The following is a 19,460-nucleotide window of genomic DNA, read 5'->3' as shown; positions in this document are numbered from 1 at the left end:
CGTGACTGAGCCAGCACAAAGTAATGCTATCATCACCGTTATCATTATTATTCTCCTCAGTGTGCTGCAGCCGTAATCTCCTTGAAAAGCAGGGATTTCAACTGTGAGAACCCTAATTTTCAATTCCTAGCAACGATTTTTCATGGAAGTGAAAACCATCTGCATTATTTATTTCCCACTCCATATTCTAGAGTTATGTTAAATAAAACAAAAGAGGGGGGAGGGGAGGGTATGCATACTGATCATAGGAATAATTCAGATGAAATGTCTTCTATACCCACAAGTCTTTTTGTCAAGCCTATCAATCTTAGCAACAACTTTCAAAATTAGGAATCATTTTTCTCCTTCACTAAAACCAGATATCAGAGTAGCGAGTACCACTTTAAATCTATTAATTAATTAATTAATTAAGTAAATTTATTTTGGCTGCGTTGGGTCTTTGTTGCTGCGTGTGGGCTTTCTCTAGTTGTGGTGAACGGGGGCTGCTCTTTGTTGCGGTGTGTGGACTTCTCATTGCAGTGGCTTCTCTTGTTGTGGAGCACGGGCTCTAGGTGCACGGGCCTCAGTAGTTGTGGCTCACGGGCTCTAGAGTGCAGGCTCAGTAGTTGTGGCTCACGGGCTCAGATGCTCTGCGGCACGTGGGATCTTCCCAGCCCAGGGATCGAACCCGTGTCCCCTGCATTGGCAGGCAGATTCTCAACCACTGTGCCACCAGGGAAGCCCATGAGTACCACTTTAGATTCAAGCTAGAATCTAGAAGAGGAAAATGACTTGCTAAATGGTCTGCTGATGCGATGGAATAGGAACCATTACCTAGAGGCCACTGCGGCCAAGCACTGCACTATATACTCCACACGCACTGAATGCTCCCGTTAGCTCTATGAAGTATGTCTTATTATCCCCATTTTACAGATAAAGAAACTGAAGTTCCTAAAGTGATTAAATACTTTGTCCAAGGGTACAGAGTTCATAAAATCCAAGTCAGGATTTGAAGGTAGGTCTGCCTGACTTCAAAAATCCTGCTCTGTGTTTCACTCTTATCACACGGCTTGGACAATTCAGCATGGGACATCAGATCTGTCCTCTCTTCAACTTCTCCTAGAATGAAATAATTCTTCTCAGTGTACCCTTCTACAACTTTCTCAGTTCTTTGGGCAGGGTAAGGGAAGCATTTTTTGGCCACAATTTCCTTCTTTCCAAAGAAGTTCATAGCTTTTTTCCTTGAAAAATAAAAATCATAAAATTTCCATAGTTTTGTAACTACTGTTCTCCTTTAAGTTCATTCATTATTGACAATTCATAATTGTCAATAAAACTGACTTATCTAATTTAATAATAATTATTAAGAAGGTTACGAATCACTGAACTGAAGGACTGATTCTGAAGTCTTTCACTCCAGACTTTCAAAGTGTTTACACTATTACCCTATTCCTAAGGTTTTATATAGGATTACTACAGGCAGCAAGAACCAAAGGTAAACAACTAGTCTACAGTTACTAAATGATGAGTCATAAGACAAAAAAGGGCAGAGATCTTATCAAATCTTGCCTCTGACAGCTAGCTTCTCTGAAACAATCAGATCAGAAAGTCTCATGCCTCTCAAACAGGTGGGTCCCAAGGCATGCAGAATACATGTAACTCACCTTCTTCGAATACCAATTATTGTGTCTGGAGAAAACCATTGTTTTAAAATATTAAGGGACTTTCCTGGTGGTCCAGTGGTTAGGAATCTGCCTTCCAGTTCAGGGGACGTGGGTTTGATCCTTGATTGGGGGAACTAAGATCTCACACGCTGCGGGGTAACTAAGCCCGTGCACCACAACTACTGAGCCTGCGCTCTAGAGCCACAGCCCCACAACTAGAGGGAAGCACGTGCGCCACAACAAAGATCCTGTGTGCCGCAACGAGGATCTCGCGTGCTGCAGCCAAGATCCGACGCAGCCAAATAAAATAAATAAATGAATATTTTTTAAAAAATTAAAAAAAGAAAACACTAATGTATTATGGAGAAAGCATATTGCATGACAGCTGAAAAAAACCAAAAAGCGGAAAACTCTAAGTTTTGAGTATATTTAACAAAGTAAGTGAGAACATTTTACAATCAGGCATTCCAAAACCGTATCATAAAACCTCTCCATTAACTGATATTTTTATAAAACCCACAGTATTTCCTGGGACTTCCCTGGTGGTCCAGTGGTTAAGACTCCATGTTACCAATGCTGGGGGCACGGGTTCAATCCCTGGTCAGGGAACAAAGATCCTATGTGCCGCAAGGCACAGCCAATAAATAAATAAATAAGTAAACACAAACAAACAAAACAAAACAAAAAAACAACCCACAGTCTTTCCTAAAAGGATGCCATTAAGTTATCAGCAAAGTTGGCAGCACAACAGTACCTTGCATTACTAAAACTAGAGGACAGGCAACTGCACAGATGGGAATTCGCCTAGAGGAAAGAGAAATCCACCAGCTAATCTCTATTGCACAGATCATCAAAGGCCCAAGCAAGACTGATAGAGAAAGCTGCTGCGAGGATGATAAGGTCTCTTCATAAGTAGTTAGAATGTAGTACAGGACGTAGAGGCAAACCTTACTCGCAAACAATAATTTAACTCCATTTCAAAAGTGTCTTTCCTCTTGGGGAAAATGTCATTACCTTTTGCAGGAGCAGAAATGGAGGAACAAAAAATAACTCAAGTTTTTAAAAGCCAATATTTTCTATTTACTACTATCTTTCTTTCAGAATTGTATTTTCATCTGAAAAGCAATTAAGCAGAAATTCCTATCAAATTTGAGCAAAAACAATGGAGTATTTTCTAAAGAACAGAATATAACGTCATCTTATACCGTGTAAGATCACTTTTTAAAGGATTTTTGTTAATGCTGTATTTAGTTCTACATATCACTAATTCTTGCCTCTTCATTAAAGAGAGGTGGAAAGATACCAATATGATTGGTTTTTTAAAATCCTGCAAATATGTTCATAAAGGCTGTCAACTAATGTAAGCAAAATATCTGGGCTGGCGTTTTACGGCCTGCTATAGCCCGCCACACTGTTGAGACGGCCATCTGGCGGTGTGGCTCTCCTTTACGACCGGGTTCAACTACCACACCGCTGGGGAGCGGGGAGAGGCAGACTTCTTAAATTCTTGGGCGTTTAGGAAATGTACCAGATTTTCCAACCCTGATCGTGAGCTTCTAAGAGACAAAGTCAGGACCTGCACCCAGGTCTTCTGATTCCAATTCCACTTCTCTTTTTGTGGCATTATAGGGTCATGTTAAATAAGCACAATGCCACCACTGTGGGGCTATGCTGAATCCTACACTTTTCTGTATGCCATCGGAGTGGCACCAACTATAAAAGATGCTAATGTTCTCTGTGAAGCATAACTTAAGCCAATAACTTATGCTGACAGCACTTATTTTTTAACTGGGGGGTTGGGACTAGGAGGGGGTGGGAGATGGGACAATAACCTGGGAACACAAAAGCAAATAAAAACCAAATGCTACCCAGACTTCAAAACAAAGCTCAAATACATTTCTCCTGCCATGACATCTCCCCAGCGCCTCTCAGTAACTCTGCGCTCTCATTCCTCAAGTATCTTGCCCATACTCTGAATGGAGTTTGTCTTGTTATTTGTGGCTATGTCTGTCTATCCACCTAGACAGGAAGCTCCTGGAAGGCAGTAGGCTCGTATACATTTAGAGGTAAAGGCTTCAGCACTAAAAACTCTCCTTCAATATAAAAATTACAAATATGAAGAATGAGTAAATGAATGAGGCATAACCAAAGACATAGGAGGTCTCTCTCTACTCCCATAGCAGCCTCTAGCCAATTCTACTGGTTACCTTTCCTCTTGCAAATAGTTAACTCTAAAAGTTGCTTAACACTAGGCCAGGTAATCTACAGAATGTAAAGATACAGTAGCTCTTGTCCCAGAGATGCTCAACAGTCTAGCTGTAGGGATAAGACACACAGCTAAAACCAAGAACCACTTAAGAACACAGAGCCAGAAGTGGCAGATATATAACCGGATAGAAATGATTTCTTGGAAAGCATGCTTTTCTATTTCTGGAAGGAACAAAGTGACCTATAAAAGTGACATCTATTGTTATTACTTACTGTCCCTTCACACTAAGGTCCCAACCAGGGGGGACACTGAAGAAAGACGATGTGAAGGTCTCTTTATTATCTTCTGTAAACGGTTTCTGATTCACTCCAAGAAGGCTGTGGCATCAAAGAACACTTCTGATTATATTAATCTCCTGTAGTCCTCTCTAAATCCTCTATTATTAATTAAGTTGGATGTGCCTTACTTTAGATTTCCTGTGTGAAATCTCACTAGAGGTCTAAGCCCAAATTTCGGAGAGGTTTATGGACCCTTTCCTACACGGACATCCCTCTACCTCAAACTCAACCTGCTCAAACCAAATCACAATGTAAATATTTGTAATATGTAGATGAAATATTGATTTTCATTAATCACAATGTACAAACTCTCTTTTGCATCTGCAGTCTCAAAATGAGTAAGTAGAATTTATAAACTTCGGACAGCCAAAGATTTTTTTTGACTTGCCAAATAACATCTGGGGTTACTGGTGTAATTCCTCAGTAGTACCACAGAACACATTCTTTTTTTTGGGAGGCAGGGTGGTGCGGGGGCTATAATCATATCTGGAAAATATCTCAACAAAATTTTATGTTCTGTATAATGCTGTGCTAGTGATATTCCAAACTTAAGAATGACTGAGTTGAATGTTTGAGAATTTAAAAATAACTATCTTTTCCCTTTTGAGATGGTGGTCAAGTTTGCTTCCTAGATATTGGCAGTTATGTCAAGAGGGTCTATAATATAAGGTTCTGCCCAACACAAACTGAGGAAACAGACAGGAACAGAAGTTCAATTTTTAAATGAGTATAACCTATGAAAAACTCACCTGGTAACATAGCTTAGAGAGTAATTAGGGACCTTTGGTCCCTTATCATGCTAGTTGACAAGGTTTAAGATATATGAAAAACAACCCATAACAGTTTGGGTTTTGATTCTTTCAGTAGCCGACAAGAATGCTACCATTTTATACTCCTAATCAGACAGCTGAAGAGCCAACAGCAATGTACTATTAACAGAAAAAAACAATCATGGTTATTACACATTCTTTTAATACTCTATTCACATTCAAATTTAAGGGCTATATACATAAATGCATTATAGAAAAGTTGTCATTGTCAGAAAGTGACTGCTAGATGAAAAATAACCTTCGAGCATACCTTTTAGATAAAAATTCCCATTCCAGTAGAAATCTTCAAAGCATACAACGTCACAGAAAGAAGCAACTTTAGAAATAATATAGTCCTGCCTCCTCATTAATAATGTAAGATAACAACAGAAATAAGTCTGGAACCTAGTTCTTAATGCACAGTTCTTCCCACTGCACTCATTTGACAATGATTTTTAAGTACAGTAAGTCCCCTACGTACAAATGAGTTCCATTCCGAGAGCACATTCATAAGTTCAATTTGTTCTTAAGTCCAACAAAATTAGCCTAGGTACCCAACTTTTACAGATAATGCCAGACACGTGAACTAACTTACGTGACTGGACATGCGAACGCATGTTCACACCTTTGAAAGTTCGCAACTTGAAGGTTCGTATGTAGGGGACTTACTATACCTTCTCTCCTCAAGAAATTGTGTTAGATATGACAGACCCGCTCTCTTAAGAAGACATTCCCTATTAAAGGATATAGAAAAAATGCATTGCACAGAATTAGACAATAATGGTATTCAGTAAAACCATTACTCTTGGCCACTGAAAACCAAAGTGAGGGAATGACTAAATTGGCAGGTGCAAATGTTAATGGTATCTAACGTTAACAGATTAAACATTCCAATTAAAAGGCAGGCATTGTCAAAATGGATAAAAAAAACAAGACCCAACTACTGTAGACTTCCATAAAACTGCCAACTAGACTGTTAAAAGAAACACAGTTTCAATACAGAGACACGTACGGGTGGAAAGTAAATGGATGCAAAAAGATACTACATAGGGAAAACAGTTAAGTATGTAAAAGCTGTAATGGCTAATTTAACATCAAAAAAGGAAAATTCAAGACCAGAAATATAGGACATTTCATAATGATAAAAAGGTAACTTCATATTGATAAAAAGTTCATACGCCAGGAAAACATATCAATCATAAATGTGCGTACTCCTCAGAGCAGATCTTCAAAATAAATGAAGTAAAAACTAATATAACTAAAGGGAGAAATAGATAATTCTTCAATCATAGTTGGATATTTTAATCTCTCTTTCTCTCTTAGCAACTGATAAAACTACATAGAAAAAAAAAAAAAACAAAGCAAACCAACCCCAAGACAAGGACCATCTGAACAACACTATCTACCACTTTGACTGAATTGATATTTATAGAACATTACATCCAACAACTGCAGAATACATATTCCATCAAATATACATAGTTTGTTCACCAAGAAAGACCATATATGCTGAGCCACAAAACAAGCCTCAATGAAAAAACTTTAAGAAACTGAAATTGTATAGAATAGACCCTCTCTGACCAATATGGAATTAAATTAGAAATCAATGACGTTAAGAAATCAAGAAAAACTCCAAGTTTTTGGAAATTTAGAAATTAAACAATCCATTTGTATATAATCCATGGGTCAAAATACAAACAATTTTAGGAAACATTTTGAACTGAATAATAATTAAAATACAACATATTAAAATTTGTGGAATTCAGCCAAAGCAGTGCTTAGGGGAAAACTTTAAAGCTTTAAATACTTATTAGAAAAGAAGAAAGGTCTATAATGATAAATTTCTATACCTTACTTAAGCATAGAAAGAGCAAACAAAATCCAAAGCAAGGAAAAGATGATAATAAAAATAAAAGCAGAAATATATTAAGTAGAGGACATAAACAAAACCAAGTTAATTCTTTACAAAGAACAAAATTGATAAACCTTAACTAGACTAACAAAGAAAAAAAAGAGAACACAGGTAATCAATATCAGGATTGAAGGAGGGATGATCACTAACATCCTACAGACGTTAAAGACAAAATAAGGGAACATTATGAACAACTTAATACCAAAAAGTTTGACAATTTGGATAAAACAAATTCCTTGAAAATTATAATTTACCAAAATGGACACAGAAGAAACAGAAAATTTGAATATCCCTTTATCTATTAAAGGAATTGAATTAATCATCTAAGACCCTCCCATAAAGAAACTCCAGTCTTGGATAGTTTTACTGTTGAGTTCTAGCAAACACTTACAGAAGAAATAATATTCATCTTACATGAACTCTTTCAGAAAATAAGAGGAGGAAACACTTCATAAGTTGTTTTATAGGGCCGGCATAACACTACGACCAAAACCTGACAAAGAAGTTACATAAAAGGAAATCACAAACCGCCATCCCTCATGAACAAAATCCTTTACAAAGTATTAGAAAGGTGAATCCAGTGATATATAAAAAGAAAAATACATTTTGACCAAATAGGGTTTTTCTTAGAATGCAAAGTTAGTTTAACATTAAAAGATCAAAGTGCTATATATTATCAGAATAAAGGAGGAAAATCATATGATCATTTAAATACAGACAGATAAATCATTAGACAAATGAGTTAATGATAAAAACTCTTAGCAGAATTCTTCAATCTGACAAAGGTATCTGCAAAGAAAATTCACAAGTAACACTGTACTTAACACTGCAGTATTAAATGTTTTCCTTGTATTACTGGGAATAAGACAGAGAGACTCACTCTCTCCACTTCTATTTAACACTGTACAGAATATGTCCTAGCTGTTGCAATAAGGCAAGGAAAAGAAAAGCATGCAAATCCAAAAGGAAAAATTAAAACTCACTGTATTTGCAGATTATATGATTGTTTTTGAAGAAAATCCCAGCAAATTTACAAACACAACTTTTAGAACTAAGTAGTGAATTTATAGTAAGATCATATGATATAGGTTAATATATAAAAATCAACCATGTATCTAGATACTAGCTGCAAACAATCTGAAAATACAATTTTTAAAAATTTCATTTAATATAGCATCAACAAAATACTTTGAAATAAATTTAACTAAAAGCTTACAAAATATCCAAACTGAAGATTGCTAAGAGAAATTAAAAAACACTTAAGGAAACCAGGAGATAGACTATGTTCATAAACTGGAAAACAATATGTTAAAAAGTAATTTTCTCAAAATCCTTCTATAGTTTAAACACAATCTCCCAATCCTATCACACTTTTTATTTTTATTTACTTATTTTTTTTAACATCTTTATTGGAGTATAATTGCTTTACAATGCTGTGTTAGTTTCTGCTGTATAACAAAGTGAATTAGTTATAAGTATACTTACATCCCCATATCCCCTCCCTTGTGTGCCTCCCTCCCACGCCCCCATTCCACCCTGCTAGGTGGTCACAAAGCACCGAGCTGATCTCCCTGTGCTATGCAGCTGCTTGCTACTAGCTATCTATTTTACATTTGGTAGTGTATATGTGTCAATGCTACTCTTTCACTTCATCCCAGCTTACCCTTCCCCCTCCCTGTATCCTCCAGTTCATTCTCTACGTCTGCATATTTATTCCTGTCCTACCCCGAGGTTCATCAGAACCCCCCCTTTTTTTGATTCTATATATATATGTTAGCATACAACATTTCTTTTTCTCATTCTGATTTACTTCACTCTGTATGACAGACTCTAGGTCCATCCACCTCACTACAAATAACTCAATTTCATTTCTTTTTATGGCTGAGTAATATTCCATTGTATATACGTGCCACATCTTTATCTATTCAATTGTCAATGGACACTTAGGTTGTTTTCATGTCCTGGCTATTGTAAACAGTGCTGCAATGAACATTGTGGTACAGGTCTCTTTTTGAATTATGGTTTTCTCAGGGTATATGCCCAGTAGTGGGACTGCTAGGTCATATGGTAGTTCTATTTTTAGTTTTTTAAGGAACCTCCATACTGTTCTCCATAGCAGCTGTAACAATTTACATTCCCACCAACAGTGCAAGAGGGTTCCCTTTTCTTCACACCCTCTCCAGCATTTATCGTTTGTAGACTTTTTGATAATGGCCATTCTGACCGGTGTGAGGTGATACCTCGTTGTGGTTTTGATTTGCATTTCTCTAATGATTAGTGATGTGGAACATCCTTTCATGTGTTTGTTGGCAATCTGTAAATCTTCTTGGAAGAATTTCTATTTATGGCTTCCACCCATTTTTGGATTGGGTTGTTTGCTTTTTTGATATTGAGATACATAAGCTGCTTGCATATTTTGTAGATATATCCTTTGTCAGTTGCTTCATTTGCAAATATTTTCTCCCATTTGGAGGGTTGTCTTTTCGTCTTGTTTATGGTTTCCTTTGCTGTGCAAAAGCTTTAAGTTTCATTAGGTCCCATGTGTTTATTTTTGTTCTCATTTCCATTCCTCTAGGACGTGGGTCAAAAAGGATCTTGCTGTGATTTATGTCAGAGTGTTCTGCCTATGTTTTCCTCTAAGAGTTTTATAGCATCTGGCCTTACCTTTAGGTCTTTAATCCATTTTATTTTTGTGTATGGTGTTAGGAAGTATTCTATTTCATTCTTTTACATGTAGCTGTCCAGTTTTCCCAGCACCACTTATTGAACAGGCTGTCTTTTCTCCATTGTATATTCTTGCCTCCTTTGTCAAAGATACAGTGACCATATGTGTGTGGGCTTATCTCTGGGCTTTCTATCCTGTTTCATGGATCTATATTTCTGTTTTCGTGCCAGTACCATACTTTTTATCTTTTTTAACATCTTTATTGGAGTATAATTGCTTTACAATGTTGTGTTAGTTTCTGCTGTATAACAAAGTGAATCAGCTATATGTATACATATATCCCCATACTCCCTCCCTCTTGCATCTCCCTCCCACCTATACTGTCTTGATTACTGTAGCCTTGTAGTATAGTCTGAAGTCAGGGAGCCTGATTCCTCCAGCTCTGTTTTTCTTTCTCAAGATTGCTTTTGCTGTTTGGGGTCTTTTGTGTTTCCATACAAATTGTAAAATTTTTTTGTTCTAGTTCTGTGAAAAATGCCATTGGTAGCTTGACAGGGATTGCACTGAATCTGTAGATTGCTTTGGGTAGTACAGTCATTTTCACAATGTTGATTCTTCCAATCCAGGAACATGGTATATCTCTCCATCTGTCTGTATCATCTTTAATTTCTTTCATCAGTGTCTTATAGTTTTCTGCAAACAGGTGTTTTGTCTCCTTAGGAAGATTTATTCCTAAGTATTTTATTCTTTTTGTTGCAACAGTAAATGGGACTGTTTCTTTAATTTCTCTTACAGATTTTTTCATTGTTAGTGTACAGGAATGCAAGAGATTTCTGTGCATTAATTTTGTATCCTGCTACTTTACCAAATTCACTGACTAGCTCTAGTAGTTTTCCGGTAGCATCTTTAGGATTCTCTATGTATAGTATCATGTCATCTGTAAACAGTGATAGAGTTTTAAATCTTCTTTTCCAATCTGGATTCCTGTTATTTCTTTTTCTTCTGACTGCTGTGGCTAAAACTGCCAAAACTATGTTGAACAATAGCCGTGACGGTGGGCAACCTTGTCTCGTTCCTGATCTTAGAGGAAATGGTTTCACCACTGAGAACTATGTTGGCTGTGGGTTTGTCATATATGGCTTTTATTATGTTGAGGTAGGTTCCCTCTATGCCCACTTTCTGGAGAGTGTTTATCATAAATGGGTGTTGAATTTTGTTGAAAGCTTTTTCTGCATCTACTGAGATGATCATATGGTTTTTATCCTTCGGTTTGTTAATATGGCTATCACACTTTTTTTTTTTTGCATTACGCGGGCCTCTCACTGTTGTGGCCTCTCCCATTGCAGAGCACAGGCTCCGGACGCGCAGGCGCAGCGGCCATGGCTCACGGGCCCAGCCACTCCGCGGCACGAACCCGTGTCCCCTGCGTCGGCAGGCGGACTCGCAACCACTGCGCCACCAGGGAAGCTCTATTACACTTTTTAATAGAAATCGGCAAGCATAAACTTTATATAGAAAGGCAAAGGACCTAAAATATCCAAAGCAATCTTGAAAAACAATGACAGTTAGAAGACTTATACTACTTCAAGGTATACTATAAAACTACTAATCAGGACTGTGGTACTGGCATAAAGACAAAAACACATCAACGGAACAGAAGAGAGTACAGTCCCAAATTTATATAGCCAATTGATTTTTTGAAAAACTAATTTATATTATTTATTTTTGGCTGCACGGGGTCTTTGTTGCTGCGTGTGGGTTTTCTCTAGTTGCAGTGAGCAGGGACTACTCTTTGTTGCGGTGCGCTGGCCTCTCATTGCGGTGGCTTCTCTCATTGTGGAGCATGGGGTCTAGGCGCATGGGCTTCAGCAGTTGTGGCCTGCGAGCTCTAGAGCTCAGGCTCAGTAGTTGTTGGGCATGGGCTTAGTTGCTCCGCGGCATGTGGGATCTTCTGGGACCAGGGCTTGAACCCACGTCTCTGCATTGGCAGGCGGATTCTTAACCACTGCACCACCAAGGAAACCCTAGCCAATTGATTTTTGACAAAGGTGCCAATACAATCTATATAGGAAAGGGAAGTTTTAAAACAAGTAATGTTGAAACAATTAGGTATGTATATAGAAAAAAAGAAACCTCGACTCCTACCTCACACTATACATAAAATATTAAATCAAGATGGATCATAAGCCTACGTATGAAAGCTAAACATAAAAGCTAAAACAATAACTAGAAGAGAACACAGGAAAATATCTTTTTGCCTTGTGAGTAGGCAAAGGTTTGTTAGAGATAATACAAATAGTAGTAATTATGAAAGAAAAAATTGCAAATTAGACTTTACCAAGACAAAATACTCTGCTCAATTATATTAACATAGTGAACAGTCAAGCCAGAGACTGGGTTTTCATATTTGTAAAATATAGATCTAACAAAGGACTAGAATCCAGGATATATAATAGCCCAATAAAAAATGGGCAAAAGATTTCAACACACGCTTCACAAAGGAAATATATATAGAAAGCATAAGCACGTAATACAGTGCTCAACATCATTAGTCATCAGAAAATGCAAATTAAAACCACAATTAAACCCACAACACACCCACTAGAACTGCTAAACTTACAAAGACTGACACACCTTATGCTGGTGAGGATGTGGAACAAATGAACACTCATACATTACTGGTAGGAGTAAAAATGGTACAGCCACTTTGGGAAAATGTCTGGCAGTTTTAAAACTAAACATATGATGTAGCAATTCCACTTCCAGTTATTGCCCAAGAGAAATAAATACATATACTCACAAAAAGACTTATATAAGTATGTTCACTGAAGTTTTATCATAATAGCTACAAACTGGAAACAGCCCAGGTATCCATCAGTAGAATGGATAAATAAACTGTGCTCTATGTATACAACGGAATCCTACCCAGAACTAAAAAGGTAACGGCTACTGAAATACCCAACATGGATGAACCTCTACATATAATGCTATAGGTGAAAGACTCCTTACACAAAAGAGTATATGCTCTATGGTTCCATTCATATGACGTTTTAGAACAGGCAAAACTCATCTATGAAAGGGAAAAAATGAGAAGACTGGCTGCTTCTGGGAGGTGCAGGTGAGGATTTACTGGGAGGAGACAGGAGGAAACTTTCTGGGACGATGGTAATGTTCTGTATCTTAGTATGCTTTTGTTGCACAGGTATATGCATTTGTTAGAACTCCTCAAAGAGTACCCATAAGACCTGTGCATTTCACAGTATGTAAATTTACTTGAAAAGAAAATATTACAAACAGTGAACTAGCTAATGATGTGCAAATGCACGTATTTGGGGAGAAGTGTACTGAAGTCTGCAGCCTGCTTTGAAATGTGTTAAAAAAATAAATAGAAGGACTGATGGGTGGATAGAGGAATGGCTAGTTGGATGAGTATGTGATAAAGCAAACACTGTAGAACCTGGGGGACAGGTATGTGATGTTCACTGGAAAATTCTTTCAATTTTTGTTTCAAATAAAATGTTGGAAGAAAAACTACTAATATCACCTGTTTTTATGATGACTAAGATTGTATCCTAGGTTGGACTGCCAATGTTAAGGATCCTGGTCACCATCTATGAAAATCTTATTACCAAGGAAGGAAGTAAAAGTGATCAACAATACAAAGTGAGGGGTGGGGATGGGGAGGGTATTAGAGCCAAAGCCCAGACATGCAAGAGGTTCTGAGGCCTGCCAGAAATAAGGCCTGGGCAGCAAGGCAGGAGACGGTCACTTTCAGGCCTTCTTAGGTTGCTTTGCTCTCTTCATTCCTCTCCAAGTCTATGAAATTATCTTCTGGGCCTGGGACCCAGCATTACCTAGCACTCTAGTTTTCCCAAGACACAGAAGGACATAGTTGGAGGATTTAAAGTCATTGATGGAGGGGGAAAAAAGAGGAAGGAACAGAACAGAATTAAAAATTCCACAGGGAGAAGGTTATGACTCACCTACTTCTTGGTGGGTAACTACCCTTTTAAATTGCGTCTTGGGAAAACAGCCAAGGAGCATTAAAAATTGAATGCAAAACTGCTTCTGGGCAAGGCTGATTAAAAAGGAATAAAACTATATTGAAAGGTTGTTTTGAGATATTCGGCAACACTTGCATTCTGGCGAACGAGTGACTCATTTCCCACTGCCGGTCCTTTTCGCCTCCAGAGCTATGATTTTTAGAGGGTGACAGTCACCAGTAATTGATGATCTCTGGAGATTACTGTTGTCTCAGTCTAGCTGATAGTAATGAGTGACTATCACTTTGCTTGATTTAATGAGCCTTCACAGAAGTCATACCTGCTTTGTCCTTGACCTCTCTGTTCACTCAGCTTTCCAATGTTTCCATCTGCAAGGATATGACATTCTGCTTGTTACTAACCTGCCATAAATAACAACCAAGTTCACCTTGTTAGGGTTTTTTCTTACCCTAACTCTTAATCTTCTAAGAAAAAAGCAAAACTTTAACCAGATGACACACACGATAGCAAAGCAGAGACACACTCGAGCTGATAGTAGAACTTGACACTAATTCGAACAAAGACTTTTAACCTTAAACACGGCTGACTCATCTGTCACAATACGTAACTTTTAACTTAATTTAAAATTAATCTTAAAAAAAAAAAACCCACCTAGGGACTTCCCTGATGGCGCAGTGGTTAAGAATCCACCTGCCAATGCAGGGGATACAGGTTCGAGCCCTGGTCCGGGAAGATCCACCTGCCGCAGAGCAACTAAGCCCGTGTGTCACAACTACTGAGCCTGCGCTCTAGAGCCCACGAGCCACAACTACTGAGTCCACGTGACACAATTACTGAAGCCCGCACACCTAGAGCCCTTGCTCTGCAACGAGAGAAGCCACCGCCATGAGAAGCCTGCACACTGCAACAAAGAGCAGCTCCCGCTCGCTGCAACTAGAGAAAGCCCAGGCGCAGCAACGAAGACCCAATGCAGCCAAAAATAAATAAATAAAATAAATTTATTAAAAACAACAACAACAACAAAAAACACCCCACCTATGCCAAGCTTGTCAAAGTCCATATTACATCTGTGTAGTTGTACTAGTATCAACCACTAGTAAAATAAACATGAAATTCATCACCTTACCTCTGAGAGAGGTGGGTCACGCTGGGTAACCCTAACAGTTTTCATGAATACCCTCTGCCCAAGAGAACTTAGAGAACAGCAAGGTAAATATCTCATCCAAAAATTTTGAAGAGAACGTTATGTTCAAAACACAGTATCTCTGGGCTGCTCTATATTTTGCAAAGATGTCAACATTTGAAAATAGTTTTCTATGTCTCTATATAATACAAACCAGACAACTATTTCTTCAAATTATACAAAGCTTCCCTGAAAAACAATTACCAACTCTATTATAGGGAATTGGCAGTAAAAATTTACCTCAACAAAGCAAACAAGATACCACAAATTGGCTTTTTCCAGATAATCTCATAAAAGTATGGAGACCAGGAGTAAAAAGCAAAACATGTCAAATGTGGGTTGGCAGAATTCAGTGTAGCATTTATGGATGGTTTCATGGCTCCCAGATTGTACTTATATTACTTCCCGAGAGCCATTCATGGTATTTGTTGCAATGAAGGCTCAAATCCCATAAAAATTTTTATCCGAAAGTAAAGTGTTTGTTGCCCCCTTGAGGTAAATTCAAGAACAGAAACAAAACAACGCCGGCTCTGCCTATGCCTAGTCCATTAAAGAAAGAGGCTTGCTTCTCCAAAGGGCTTTTTCTACACATATACCATAATCGCAAGTTATAATAAAACTCTATTTTCACCTGGAAAAAAAAAAGGCAATTTACAAACACCACTAAACAATGCACCATTTCTGCAAAAATAAAGATAAAACTTCACACAAAGAATATAGCAAATATTTTAAAGTTTCAGTTGATGAGATGTCAGACTAACTGCATCCTAAAAATTCATTACGCAGATCTTCAGTCGGCCTAGCTCACATGGCCCGGGGGACCCAAACTGTAGACTGAAAAGCTCTGCAGCAAACTTTCATTGGGGTGGGGAAGGGCGGGAGAAGTCCAAGATATTTATGGCTCAAATGCACATCATGTGCAAGGTCTGCAACATGAGAACAGCTGCACTGAGAAAAAAATATATAATACACGAGCATGGGTAGAAAAATATGATGGTCTGAATAGATTATCCTGTGAGGGAATTCTTAGAGTTCAATGGATTTTAGTCAGTAATTCTCTGAGGTACTGCTGCCATCCTAATATCATGAAGTTTTGAACTAATTAAGGTTGTTTTTCTTCCCCCAATTGCATTTTATTCTAAGCTATCATCTGATTTTCAGTATTATTAGGAAGAATGCGATGAATTTACATCATTACTCCTCTGAAGATTGAAAGACTTCAGCGTTTTACTCAGCATGACTCATATTCATGAATGATCAAGGTTCTAAATGAGCAGTAAAATATGGTCCCGAATCTCATCTGCTACTAAAGGCCCTGCAGGATGGAGATCACCCGGGCCAGCAGTTGCTCAGAGTCCAGATTCACGGACATAGAATTAGCCTGTCGCATCCTCTACTGGCAGTCACACAAACTAGCTGCTCACACATGCTTTCCCAGCTGCTGAACTCTCTACCCAGGCCCCTCAAACTACCCTCGAGATTTATTTAAACTTATGAAAAAGTCTCTCTGCTCTTTTCATTTTTACCAACCCAAAGGAGAGCAAAAGAAGTTACGGGGATAGGAGAAGTAGGGAGAGCACAAAAAGATGGCCCTGTCCCCAATTCCAAGAGGAAGCCCTACCTAGGTCATTAGCTGTCAATATCTGGCCAAGATGGATCATTCAGAATTCATTCACAAGTTTGCTTGTCCAAAAGCTGTTTAAATTACAGGGTAAGGAAAGTTTCCTCACTTGTAAAACAGGGATAAGTTAAATACTGAAAGACTTCTTATAAGAACTGAATAAGCGAATACTTACCACAATGCTCAGCACCCTGTACGCTGTATACGTCCTCCTTTACCCCCAGGTCTCATGTCCCTTTCTCCTCAGTGCTAACTGTTGCCTGGATGATCATCATTCTACCACCTCTTCTCTGCATTTATACTCACACAGGCACAAATACAAAAATGATGGGCTCACACTATAAGAATGGCTCTAAAAATTGCGTTTTCACGTAGCATACCTTGTAAATCTGAAACTCTCCCATAAGGTGACCGTATCCATTTGCGTAGCTATAAATACCATCTATGAGCTGATAATCCCCAATTTTATATCGCCAGCCCAGACATCTCTTATATAGCCTACGGACATCCCCACCTGAATGTGTTCTAGGCATTTCAAACTTACTGCAGCCAAAGTAAAACTCTTGATTTTCTCCCACAAACCTGTTCTTTCTTCTGTCTTTTCCATCTCAGTATGCGACACAACTCTCGATCATTTCCTACAACCCAAACCTGGGTATCATCCTTGATTCGTTCCTCTTTCTTATCGCAGATCTGACCCAAAGTCTGTCAGTTTCCACACAAAAATAGAGCTAATCCATCTATTCTTTTTCTGTCATTACCACCACCACTCTCATCTGAGCTGGGGTGGATACAACACTCTTCCACCTGGTTTCCCACGTCCACTCTTGCACCCACTAGCCACACAATAACCAGAATGAGCTTCTTACAAATCCGAACACATCAGTCGCCTGCTTGAAACCATTCATCTACTTCCTACTGCTGATTCGAAAGTTTTTAAGTCCTCAAAAGCATGTATAATCAGGCCCACACCTAACTTTTCAATCTCCCTTCATGACATACGCCCCCCTTTTCACTGGAATCTAGATACCCTGGCCTCCTCTCTGTTCCTGGAACACCTCAAGTTCTTCCTCATTTCAGTGCCTCTTCTTTTTTCTGTGCTTGGCCTGACTCCCTCCTTATACTTCGGATCTCAGCTTAAACGTCACCACTTCATGTGCAGAATCCACCATAGCTGTCTATATCCATCACAGACAGCACTTACTGTTTGTTATTTGTTGAACCAGTAGAATGTAAGCACCATGAGGGCAAGGACAACATCCGTCCTGTTCACCGTGTTGTTCCCGGTGCCCAAGGCAGTGCATGGCCCCTAGTGGGCCTTCAATTAACGTTCAGTAAATAAGAGAGAATAGTACACAATAACTTAGCCAGGCGTTCCTGAAATTTCTGAAAATAAAAACTATTCTAAGACTTTCACTTCTTAAATCACTGAACTATATATGAAACCCCAGTATTCTTCTTGCTAAAAATGGAGATATGAGGTATCAAAAGAAAGCATAATTGATTTCTGTCAACTAGAATTTGAAATAAATGATCCCATCCATAAACAAATTATTTAAGTTATTAAACATTAATTAAAACAGTTATTAAATAATAGTCACCTTTTTAATGGCTGAGTAATATTCCATTGTATATATGTACCATGTCTTCTTTATCCATTCATCTGTCAATGGACACTTAGGTTGCTTCCATGTCCTGGCTATTGTAAATAGAGCTGCAATGAACATTGTGGTACATGACTCTTTTTGAATTATGGTTTTCTCAGGGTATATGCCCAGGAGTGGTACTGCTAGGTCATATGGTAGTTCTATTTCCAGTTTTTTAAGGAACCTCCATACTGTTCTCCATAGTGGCTGTATCAATTTATATTCCCACCAACAGTGCAAGAGGGTTCCCTTTTCTCCACACCCTCTCCAGCATTTATTGTTTGAAGATTTTTTGATGATGGCCATTCTGACTGGTGTGAGGTGATACCTCATTGTAGTTTTGATTTGCATTTCTCTAAAGGTTAGTGATGTTGAGCATCCTTTCGTGTGTTTGTGGGCAATCTGTATATCTTCTTTGGAGAAACGTCTACTTAGGTCTTCTGCCCATTTTTGGATTGGGTTGCTTGTTTTTTTGATATTGAGCTGCTTGTATATTTTGGAGATGAATCCTTTGTCAATTGCTTCATTTGCAAATATTTTCTTCCATTCTGAGGGTTGTCTTTTCATCTTGTTTATGGTTACCTTTGTTGTGCAAAAGCATTTAAGTTTCATTAGGTCCCATGTGTTTATTTTTGCTTTTATTTCCATTTCTCTAGGAGGTGGGTCAAAAAGGATCTTGCTGTGATTTATGTCAAAGTGTTCTCTATGTTTTCCTCTAAGAGTTTTATAGTGTCTGGCCTTACACTTAGGTCTTTAATCCATTTTGAGTTTATTTTTGTGTATGGTGTTAGGAAGTGTTCTAATTTCATTCTTTTACATGTAGCTGTCCAGTTTTCCTAGCACCACTTACTGAACAGGCTTGTCTTTTCTCCATTGTATATTCTTGCCTCCTTTATCAAAGATAAGATGACCATATGTGCGTGGGTTTATCTCTGGGCTTTCTATCCTGTTCCACTGATCTATATTTCTGTTTTTGTGCCAGTACCATACTGTCTTGATTACTGTAGCTTTGTAGTACAGCCTGAAGTCAGGGAGCCTGATTCCTCCAGCTCTGTTTTTCTTTCTCAAGATTGCTTTGGCTATTCGGGGTCTTTTGTGTTTCCATACAAATTGTAAAACTTTTGTTCTAGTTCTGTGAAAAATGCCTTTGGTAGCTTGACAGGGATTTCACTGAATCAGTAGATTGCTTTGGGTAGTATAGTCATTTTCACAATGTTGATTCTTCCAATCCAGGAACACGGTATATCTCTCCATCTGTTTGTATCATCTTTAATTTCTTTCATCAGTGTCTTATTGTTTTCTGCAAACAGGTGTTTTGTCTCCTTAGGAGGTTTATTCCTAGATATTTTATTCTTTTTGTTGCAATGGTAAATGCGAGTGTTTTCTTATTTGTAGTGAGGTGGATGGGCCTAGAGTCTGTCATACAGAGT

General features: G+C 38.2%; 1 protein-coding gene across 1 annotated transcript in view; it reads right to left on the bottom strand.

The window, feature by feature from the left end:
* Positions 1–19,460, bottom strand: part of ELP3 (elongator acetyltransferase complex subunit 3) — a 101,535-nt gene that overhangs the window by 58,692 nt on the left and 23,383 nt on the right. The gene's annotated exons all lie outside the window — the stretch shown is intronic.

The sequence above is a fragment of the Kogia breviceps genome, chromosome 8 (genome assembly GCF_026419965.1).
Source record: "Kogia breviceps isolate mKogBre1 chromosome 8, mKogBre1 haplotype 1, whole genome shotgun sequence".
NCBI classification, from domain to species: Eukaryota; Metazoa; Chordata; class Mammalia; order Artiodactyla; family Physeteridae; genus Kogia; species Kogia breviceps.
The sequence above is the reverse complement of the archived record's forward strand: the minus strand, read 5'-3'. Positions and strand labels throughout refer to the sequence as shown.